Source organism: Nilaparvata lugens, chromosome X (assembly GCF_014356525.2).
Source record: "Nilaparvata lugens isolate BPH chromosome X, ASM1435652v1, whole genome shotgun sequence".
Taxonomy (NCBI): Eukaryota; Metazoa; Arthropoda; class Insecta; order Hemiptera; family Delphacidae; genus Nilaparvata; species Nilaparvata lugens.
Window position 1 is genome coordinate 13957155 of NC_052518.1, and position 11054 is coordinate 13968208.

At 36.3% G+C, this 11054-nt stretch overlaps 1 long non-coding RNA gene across 1 annotated transcript in view; it reads right to left on the reverse strand.

The window, feature by feature from the left end:
• Positions 1-419: 419 nt before the first annotated feature.
• Positions 420-11054, reverse strand: part of LOC120354784 — an 11206-nt gene continuing 571 nt past the window's right edge. Inside the window, exons 2-3 of the long non-coding RNA XR_005573171.1 lie at positions 5331-5333; positions 420-429 (exon numbers count right to left, since the gene is read on the reverse strand). This is a non-coding gene — a long non-coding RNA (uncharacterized LOC120354784). The remainder of the gene's footprint in view (positions 430-5330; positions 5334-11054) is intronic.

Sequence of the window (11054 nt, forward strand, 5' to 3'; positions counted from 1 at the left end):
AACATTCCCAACCCCCCCCCCCACTCATCAGTGACAAACCCAGCATTACCTCACTCTTAAACCTACCACCCTGCCATATTCCGCCCTCCTTACCCAAACGTTTGCCCCAACAATCTACATCTCCTTCAATCCATCAAGAAAACGTTGGAAATCCCACTGTCCTCAACCTATCCTCAAGAAACCTTTCACCTACTGATCAAGGGTCTTCTCTTATGCCCCAACTCCCAAACTTAATGCCATAAACATTCTCTCTGATACAGTTCACTTCACTGAATATCTCAGATGGCAAGTATACTTCAGTGGCAACATCACTTCTGACCCTTCTTGCCCTCCCCCCAAGACTACTTCTGACCAAATCATCAAAAAGTTTGTCCCAAAATCCAATCGTGAACCCAAGTCTCTTCCAGCCAACCACCTTATTGAAATCTTCTGCAATTTACTCCTGAACAGAGTCAGCTCTGAAAAACTAATTGAATCCCTCACTCCAAACCCCAACCTCACAGCCCAAGAGTTCAAATCCATGAAAGACCTTCGCTCTGACCCCAGTATTTTCATCACCAAACCTGACAAAAAGCTAAACTGTAGTCTTACTGAACACCACAGATTACATCAATGAAGCCAACCGGCAACTCACCAACCCTGAACAGTATCAACTCCTGCCTTCTGACCCTACTCCACAAATCCAAAAGAAAGTCTTTGAATTTCTGATGCAATACTGTCCATCTGAAGGCCTTTCGGACTCTGACATCAACATCCTTTCGCCAGACTCACCCAACACACCACACTTCTATCTTCTTCCAAAAAATCATAAAGAAGGCAATCCTTGTCGTCTCATTGTTTCGAGCATAAATGGCCCAACTAAACAAATCTCTGCACTTGTTGATTTCCACCTCCATTGTTGCCTCCCTACCCTCTCACATCAGAGACTCCTTCCAACTCTATAGATATCCTAAGAAACACAACCCTTCCAATTGACCAACGACCCCTTCTTGTTACCATTGATGTAGCCTCCCTCTACACTTCCATCCCCCATTCTGAAGGCTTAAAATCCCTTGAGCATTTCCTTTCCTTGTTTGGAAAGGAGATCCTGTTCAAGGAGGCCCATGAATAGGTTTGCATGGGATTTTGCCATCCTGGTGCCCATGGCTGTACCTTGGGTATGAAGATAATATGTATATTCAAACCTGAAGGCATTGCTTGTGAGCACCAGTTTGGCAAGGTTTACTAGGAAGGTGGTTGAAGGGGTGGAGGGTGTTGGTCGTGAGGAAAGGAAATGCTCAAGGGTTTTTAAGCCTTCAGAATGGGGAATGGAAGTGTAGAGGTAGGCTACATCAATGGTAACAAGAAGGAGTTGTTGGTTAGTTGGAAGGGTTGTGTTTCTTAGGATATCTATGGAGTGGAAGGAGTCTCTTATATGAGAGGGTAGGGAGGCAACAATGGGTTGGAGGTGGAAATCAACAAGGGCAGAGATTCGTTCATTTGGCCTATTTATGCTTGAAACAATTGGACAACCAGGATTGCCTTCTTTGTGAATTTTTGGTAGAAGATAGAAGTGTGGTGTGTTGGGAGAGTCTGGCGGAAGGATGTTGATGTCTGAGTCCAAGAGGCCTTCAGATTGACCATATTGCATAAGAAATTTGAAGACTTTCTTTTGGATTTGTGGAGTAGGGTCAGAAGGCAGGAGTTGATACTGTTCAGGGATGGTGAGTTGCTGCCAATTGGCTTCATTGATGTAATCTGTGGTGTTCAGTAAGACTACAGTTGAGCTTTTGTCAGCTTTGGTGATGAAAATACTGGGGTCAGAGCGAAGGTCTTTGATGGATTTGAACTCTTGGGGTATGAGGTTGGGTGTTGGAATGAGGGATTCAATGAATTTCTTAGAGCTGATTTTGTTCAGGAGTAAATTGCAGAAGATTTCAACAAGGTGGTTGGCTGGGAGAGACTTGGGTTCACGGTTGGATTTTGAGCCAAAATTTTTGATGATTTGGTCAGAAGTAGTCGGTGGGGGGGAGGGCTAAGAAGGGCCAGAAGTGATGTTGCCACTGAAGTATACTTGCCATCTGAGATATCTAGTATAGTGAACAGTATCAGAGAGAAGGTTTATGGCATTAAGTGTGGGAGTTGGGCCAAAAAAGAGACCCTTGTTGAGGGTCTCAACAAGATCAGTAGGTGATACTTGGTCAGTAGGTTTCTTGAGGATAGGATGAGGACAGAGGGATTTTCAACGTTTTCTTGTTGGTTGAAGATGTAGATTGTTGGGGCAAACGTTTGGGTGAGGAGGGCGGAATATGGCAGGGTGGTTGGTTCAAGAGTGAGGTAATGCTGGGTTTGTCACTGATGAGGGGGGGGGGGTTGTTATGTTGGAATGATGCATTTGAAAAGGCAGGTTATTTTGGAAGTGGAATTTGTACAGGGAAGAAAGTTTTTCAAGGTGAGAGTTTCTGTTTTTCTCTAGAGCACAATCTGATTTTTGTGAGGATTTCAACACAAATATTGGATAGGAAAGGATCATTGTGAAGATTAATCAGTTTGACAAAAGACATAAGTTGACCGAGATGGGAGTTGACAGATAGAGTGTAGTGTTCATGAACAATATCAAGAAACTTCAGTGAAATCTGATGTTGGAATTTGAACAAAGGTGGGTGGAATTGGGGAGAAAGACCAGAAAGTGGGAGTTGTATTGATAAACCATTTGGAGGTATTAGAAGAAGTTTGATGGTGGAGAGGATTTCAAAATGAGTAATGTATTTGGAAAGTTTTTTGGAATGGAAATGAATTTGTTGGAACCAGTAATTGCATTGAAGCAAAGTTAGGATGAAATTGTAGATGGTGTTTAACGTTGAGGGAAATGAGAGAAGGGATATTGAGTACTATGTAAATGTGGAAGCAAGGAAGTAAGTAGATTGGGTCCGTTTTTGGATGAATAAACAATCACATAGCAAGATAGGAATTGGTAGAGAGCTAATTTACTATTAGGATAGAAGTTGGTGAGTGGAGAATATCAGGATAAAGATTATTATTCATAAATAATTATTACTAAAAACAGTTAAGTTGTATAATATTAGGTTATGACAAAATTATTGAGACTATGTGAATTGAGATAGTTGGAAGGAGTTCATAGAGTATTTATCATTATAAGAGTACAAAACAGAAGAAAAAGGGCTTGGAAATGGACAGTTGGTAGTAGGAAGTTTACACCTGTATGAAAAGGAAAAATCACTAGATCATTTGTAGCATATAACAGAAAACACTTTAAAGTTTGTAATATGAATTAAAACAGGAGACACAATACATAAAGAGATTGAAAGCACTTAAAAACTTACATTAGAAACGGAAATTTTCGGGAACTGAGTTTCCTTCCTCATCCGAGCAGTGAGTGGTACAGTTTGAAATCCAACGGTCGTGACCACAGAGTACGCACGGAGAGTCAATTGTAGCAGCAGAGACCACAAATTACGAGGTGCAGATGGATGGAGAGAAAAAGGGTACAGAGTCAGGGGATATTATGGGGGTATTTAGGGGGCGGTTAAACGGAAGATTTAAGATCTGAGTGGGTTATGTATGAATAAGGAAATGTGTAGCTTATGAATTGATAGAAAAGAGGAGATTTAAAATTAGAAATCAAAAAAGAATTAGACTAAAATTGGAGAAAGGCATTGTAGAGTTGAACTTGAATGAAATTTATTTTTTATTTCTATTGAAAATCTATTATATATTTGATAGCTGTGAAATTTATTATGATATGATGAAATTTATTTAAATTTAATTGAACAGTTGGAATAGAGTTAATAGCTATGGTACTATTGCTCTCTGTTGAGACCAGGACTGGAAGCAGGTCCAAGCACCCAAATAAAAGTAAATTCTTTTGTCTTCGACATCTATGGAGTGGGCTGTGGGAGGGAGGGTTTATAGGACTTTGACTTTGAAGCATTGGTCAAAGTTCTTGTTGTGCTCAGAGCCATGGGTAGGGAAGTATTATTTTCAAAGGAAGCCCTGTGATTGTTGATCCGGAGGTTTAGGGCAGTGGTGGTTTCACCTATGTAGGAGGCAGGTCAGAAGTTTCAGGAAAGGAGGTAGATGCAATTTTTGGAGATGCAATTACTGGATTGATGGATTTGGTGGGTGTAGTTGGTGATAGGACTGGTAAAGGGGATGGAAGAATCAGTGATAGGACAGGGTTTACAGCGAGGGGGTTTGCAAGGTAGGGTACCCGGTGGAGTTGGGATTTCATCAGAGGTGAGTGATTTGTTTTTACTGAAAATTTTCTTGAGGTTGGGAGGTTGCTTATAAATGAGGGTGGGTGGTTGCTGGAAAAGGTGTTTGGTAGAGGGATTGGAGGAGACGACATGGAACAGATCTTTAAGGACAGGTTTGAGGTTTTCGATTCCAGGGAAGTAGGTGGTACAGAGCTTTGCAGTTTGTGGGATTTGGGATTTTTTTGTGGTTGGATTAGTGCCAGTTTTGGAGGAGATTTGTTTCTGTAACAACCTTTCAGGATAGATACATTTCAGGTGGGATTGGTGGAGTTTTTTGAGGTACTGGTCAAGATGGTGGGGATCACTGTAAAGTTTTTGGCCTCGGATTGAGAGGGAACGTGGGAGGGATCTTTTGATGTGATAGGGATGGCAACTCTCAAAGTGTAGGAACTGTTGAGTGTGGGTGGATTTGGTGAAAGTATTTGTGGATAAGGTATTGGAGTTGGAAAGGATTACATTGACATCTAGGAAGTTGATGGAGGATTCAGAAATATTCCAGGTGGAGGAGACAGAGTAATTGGAGTTGAGTTGATTTAGAAAGTGGGAGAGGGTATCATCTCCATGAGGCCATATGAAGAATATGTCGTCAATGAAACGGAGCCATATCAGGGGGGATAGGGTTTGTTTGGAAAGGGAATCTGACATGGAGTAATGCAATAAATGAAGGTGAAATATCTTTAAAAACAGAACGTTAAGAATACATTGCTTATCCTATATAATATCTATAACAAATACAACTATTATTACTACAAAATCTCTCAAGGCCATTATTATTATTTATTGTTACTGTTATAGTTTATTGTTACTGGATCTGATCTACAGAAAACAGTTTATTAAAATGACTGTGACAACAAATAAATAGAAAATATTGCAAGAGAGTTGAATTCATATTTTTATGGTAAAATCGGTTTATAAAAAAACGTAATCGAAAGAGTACGTTAAAGTCATTTGAAGGGGATTATAGTGTAGAGAATGAAAATTATTCTTTGGCATTGGGATTTTAGAGTCAGAGCCTAGGAATGTGTTTAATAAAATTGTATTTTACAGATAAAATAGGTATCTTATATTTTATACTTTCTGTATATTTTACAGTACGTATTATCTTAGTTGATTTAAAATAATCATAAGCTTAAAATATGTACCGGTATTTGATAAGTTGAGAAAGAAATATTAGCAAAGGAAATAATTTTTAGCTGAAAAGAGATTTCAAGATAATACCTCCATGTGCCCCAAAGCTTTCCTATTGATTGTACAAATGAATACACAAAATGGTGGTTGATGATCGAACCCAGAAAAGCGGTTAGACAGTACACTAACTAATTCATGTCACAAAATGATAAATATACATGAAAAAATACAAATGAATACATTAGATGATAAGAATGCGTGTAGGTAATTTAATGAAGTGATATGTAACCAGTTTTACTGTTTTCATGGTACTAGAAGATAATTTTATTTGACATTTTCAACTGAACGGAATCATAACCCAAATTTATAATGAAATCCAAAACATGTAGACATAGAACATTAAGACATAAGATAATTTTGTTTGAATCGATTGATATTTGGAAAATTGAACACTTGTGGATAGTTTAAGATCCCATAAATTGTGAAAAGTTTTGAATAGTTCAAGATCCCATAAATTATGAACAGTTTTGAATAGTTCAAGATCCCATAAGTAACGAAAAGGAAGAATAGTACATAGACTGAAAGATGGAAAATGTTATAAAACGTTAAATGTTTCGTTTAATAATGATTATTCATTAATTAGCATTTGAACAAACGCAATTTCCAATTTATTTCCATATCTTATCAAGTAATTGTCTATAGTGCACGATTATGAAATGAGTTCAATTGGATAAATAGATTAATGCTGGGTTGCAAAAAACAGAACCCTGGATCAGGACAATTAATTTGACAGGACAATTAATTTCATTTGATCACCTGATTCATGACAATTAGTCTTATTTGATGCAACCCAACATATCAGCATAAGTCTTACACACAGCTTCTATTAATTTCAGGTCTGCCAACCTAGATAAAATCAGATAGGTTCTGAGTGCAGTATTAAAGTCCAAGTTAACTGAGTGCAGTATTAAAGTCCAAGTTAACTGAAACCTTCCAGCTAATACGAGAAACTCGATTTGTAACGTGCTTTAATAATATATTCACTTATGAATTTAGGGCTACTAAATTATTGTGACACAATAAAAGTTATCAAGTATACTTCTATTTTAAAATAGAAGGATACATGATAAATTTTATTGAGTTATACTATATTGGTATAAATTTTATTATACTGTAGTATAATTTTGAAAAGGGACAGCTTCGGACATAAGCCCATTGTACCTTTTCATATAAGTGTAATAATTGTACAAAACTAAAATAAATAGATGAATAAATCTAAAGGGGAAATAAAAACGATATTGTCAGTTCACATAATTGTGGAACTGACAATATCGTTTTTTTCACATTAATATGGAGAAATTCAACAATATCTCTGTTCATAGTGTAAATTTTAAATAAATTTAATTCAGATTATGTTCAACTTTTGGCCAAGCCTGTTGGTCCTTTTCTGATCATATTATTATGTGATTTGTATATTATGAAATGTGAATAAATAAATAAATCTGGACTGTCCACACTGCGCATGAGTAGGAGCTATCTGTTCTAGATTAACCAACCTAAAATCCAATTTCTCATTAATTGAAGTGATCCTGCTAGAGTATATTAATAGGTGAATGAATACAAACATTCTGATAGAGAATAGAAATAAACATGAAAACTACTTGCAACAGTCATCTTTGTATCAGTAGGAATTAACAAGGGAGAGAGGATCGTTGACATCTCATATCAACATCAGATAACATAAGATTTTGTCTAAAATATGTAATTTTTGGAATACAAAAATTTTTAATTTCATCAACTCTAACATTATCAAGACGTGGATGCTAAAATAAACTATAATAAGACATTCATACACACAGGCCCACAAATTTAAATTGAAACAAAATTTCCTGAGTTAAATCAACTAATATGTTATCAGAACTGTCAGAAGGTATTGAAGGAAATAAAAGTAAGTTTGCTAAAAATCATAAAGGATAATGGGAGTACAGCAATAAATTATCCTAGTTCAGCGATAAATTAATATCCGTTTAATGAGTCCTATAATAAACTTGCACTATGCACTTGGTAATTATACGGACCGAAGAAATCGATGCAGTACAGCTCTTTGAAATGCATTTAGTAACTGCAAAAAAGAATAATAAATACACAATTAAAAATTTTTAATTTCAAATAAAAAAAGATGGAAAAATACATTACCGTCTCCCTTAAAACAATTTAATTACAAACCAAATTTTCTAGAGAATTTATTATTTACAAAAATAAAAATAATTGAACCTCCACAATTTAATAAAACTACAAAAATTAAAAAATCCTGTCCATAAAAAATGTGATAAATTTCTTGTTACTATAAATTATCTAATCTGATAAATTTCTGTTCTTGTTATATTAAAACCTTTGCTGGAATTTTCTAGATAGAAATATAGTGAGTCGGCAAATAATCATTCAATGATAAATAGAGATTAAGTCAGATTGTACTTTTGAAAAAATTATCTTCAAATGTACATTTATCTACTCTTTAATAAACTGTAAAATTCACAACTCCAAAGTAAAATAAGATTTTGAAGGATTGAAGCTCTATCAACGTTATAAAGCTTTCACATTATAGGAGGAAAAATCTGCTTCTCATTATTTGTATTGCATATTTATCAAGATGATATACTTTTTTCAAAATTATTTATGTACGCTAGTTTCAAAAAAAAAATATATATATATATTCAACCGTTTTGGTACGATACGCTTTGGCCGATATTATAGCTTCATTTTACCTCTTAATTTTTTTTCATAAAAGTTGGTTACATGAAAAGAAGCATTTTCGAAATAGCCCTTATACATCAATTAATATGGACTGGATAAAAAGAAAAACTGCGTCCTCGACCCACGATCGGCCAAAAAATGAGCTGCCGCCACTGGTAAAAATATGATCTTGAGATAGTTTTATTGATTGATATACATAAAAAAGATTTCAGTTTTTTTAAAATTATATGGATTTCTAGAGTGTGAAAATTCAAGATGGGTAGGCTAGTTATGACAGTAATGTTGTACGATACCCAAACATAACCTTAGCCTAAAAGGCTGATCACTGTCTTAACGCCTTAATCCATAAAATGTGCTTCATGGAATATAGTTTTGATGTTGAATCTCCCTCCTCAATTCAATGAACATATATGAACCCCCTAATAAAATGAAGGCTGAAAGAGTAGAAAACAAACTAAAAAGGCTTGTAAAGAATAATTTTCAAAGAGATGCACTACAATTGATGGACTGCGAGGTAATTGATGCCTTATTTCTACTAAAAATGATTAAATTCCATTTGTGTTACTGAAGGTCTAGCACTGGGAAATTTAATCTATTCGCCCTGTTTCTTACTTGGGCTAGTTTGTAAAAATCACAGCTTCCAAGGCAACTCTGGTCCTACCAATAGAACAATGTCAATGTGATGTGATTAAAACTAATGAAAACCAGACCCGAGCTAATTAAAATAAAAGAAAATTAATTAAAAACTATTGTAGATGTTTATCATCAAGGCCTGATCCTGAATATTGGCAGATTAATTGGTAACATATCGTTATTATGAAGTGAATATCATGTATTACATTCTTCTGTAAGTTTCATGAGCAACAGTGGTCAATCATATTTTGTTAGTAGAGAGAATAAACTTATTAAATCGCAGAACATACTGTAATACTTCCAACATACAGAACAAGATTATTGCTTAAACAGGTCATTGTAATTGGTCAGATTCAATAATAAATCTCATGATAACTATATGCTACAGTAGCCACAGTATAATTTAAATAAGTTTCCTCAACTTTTAGGAATAATATTAAACTTATTCGCTAGCCGGGTTGGTCTAGTGGTAAGGAGCGTTATAAACTTCGGTCTGCTAGCACCGCCTGATTCGTGGGTTTGAATCCCGCCGATGGCATGGACGTCTGATCATCTCATCAATTCACCAACATACTTTCCAGTATCCACGCACAAGCAAAACGCTCATGTGGGCATCATCCGCAATAAAAAAATATCATAGTGAGCAGTTCAATTTGGGATAGCTGGAGTGTAATTTGATCAAGGGTTGGTCGACTAAACGATCGCATTAGATCGTTACATAATATTCGGTTATTCATCAACTAAAATACGCTCAATTCTTGAATAAATTTAATTACAACAATGAATACACCATTTTTTGCATTACAATTGATAGTTAGGGGGAAAATTATGTAATGAGAGGTAACCTCTTTGCTGGGTAAGATGATCGTCGCAATAGCTAGAATCACAAGAGTTAGGGCCAAGCCATACGAAGCGTTTTCCAGGCGTTTTCAGACGAGTCTGCAAACCAGGAAGCTCGCCGATTGGTTGATTGGGTTGGCGTTCAGGAATCGGCTGATAATCAGCCAATCGGAGAGCTTCCTGCCCTGCCGAATCGTCTGAAAACATCAGAAAAAAGCTTCTTGTGGCTTGGCCCTCAAGTTTGAAATAGAGTTCGTCGGTTTGAAACGACACGTGAATATGATTGGGTTTAGTTATCATAATTTTGCAGTAATAATATTTATGTTGATTTCGATTCAGTAATTTATTTGAGAGCTGAGAACATTCAAGAGCTGCGAGGATGTAGCACTTATTAAGGCAAATTCAAGACTCAATTAACGGAAAGTTGAATGAAAGTATAGCATGAGGAAGAATGATAAAAATACAAGGAAAGAAGCTTCTATGATTCTTCGTATTGTGGCATGAATCTACGAGGGTTCAATAGTGTGGGAAATGATATGGGCTGAAAGAGGCAGCGGGAACGCGACTAAGTGCCACCCCGTCTCCTTTTAAAACCGGTTTTTAGGGGACAAGTTGACTTGAGCCATCCCCGTCTACTTGTCTCCTTTCTAAGGAGGTGATAAATAGTCGGGGGGACACTCTGACGCGAGGGTGCGAGGTGTCAAGTTGTCGTTTACGGTCATAACTAGTTGGCACCTTTGATTCAGTAGGTGATAAGTAGTCGGGGGGACAACTTGACGGCAATGGTATATTTTTACGAGGGTACAAGTAGTCGCCTATGGCCAAAATGACCAGGTGTCAGGTAGTCGGGGTGACACCTAGACGGAGACCCGGAGGCAGCAATAGAGTAAGCCCTCAATGCATATGCTCTTAGTGAATGATGTATTCTTGGGACTAAACAAGATTTATAGTGTTTTCAAGATAAACACTAATTGTTGAGAATAATCTAAAATTTCAGTATGGTGATTTCCATCTCCAATAGGCCGGGTGTTCATAGTGAAAGTAGCACGTGATATCTTTTGTTTATATTGAGGTCTATGTTATAATGGTAGTATTTGATTAACATTGGTGTTGCTAACCTTGTCTATCATTCCACAAAGCAGATAGCGCTATCCTTCTCTAGCTCCGCGACGTTGCCAGATCATTTTTCAACAATGTAGTAATATAATTAACAATTATTTATTCTCCATCATAAAAAATTATTATTTGAACATTGAAAATATGTTTTCTTAACGAATAAAATATAATCGATTATTTTAAACAAGAATGATCAGTTAATATTACATCAGATATACCGATATCAGCTATCCTCTATAGAAGGCAGTGGCAAGACAGAGTATCGGCAACGTTGTTCTTCTATCTATCTCCACTGCCATTATAACGTGGACCTTACTGTAGAGTAAC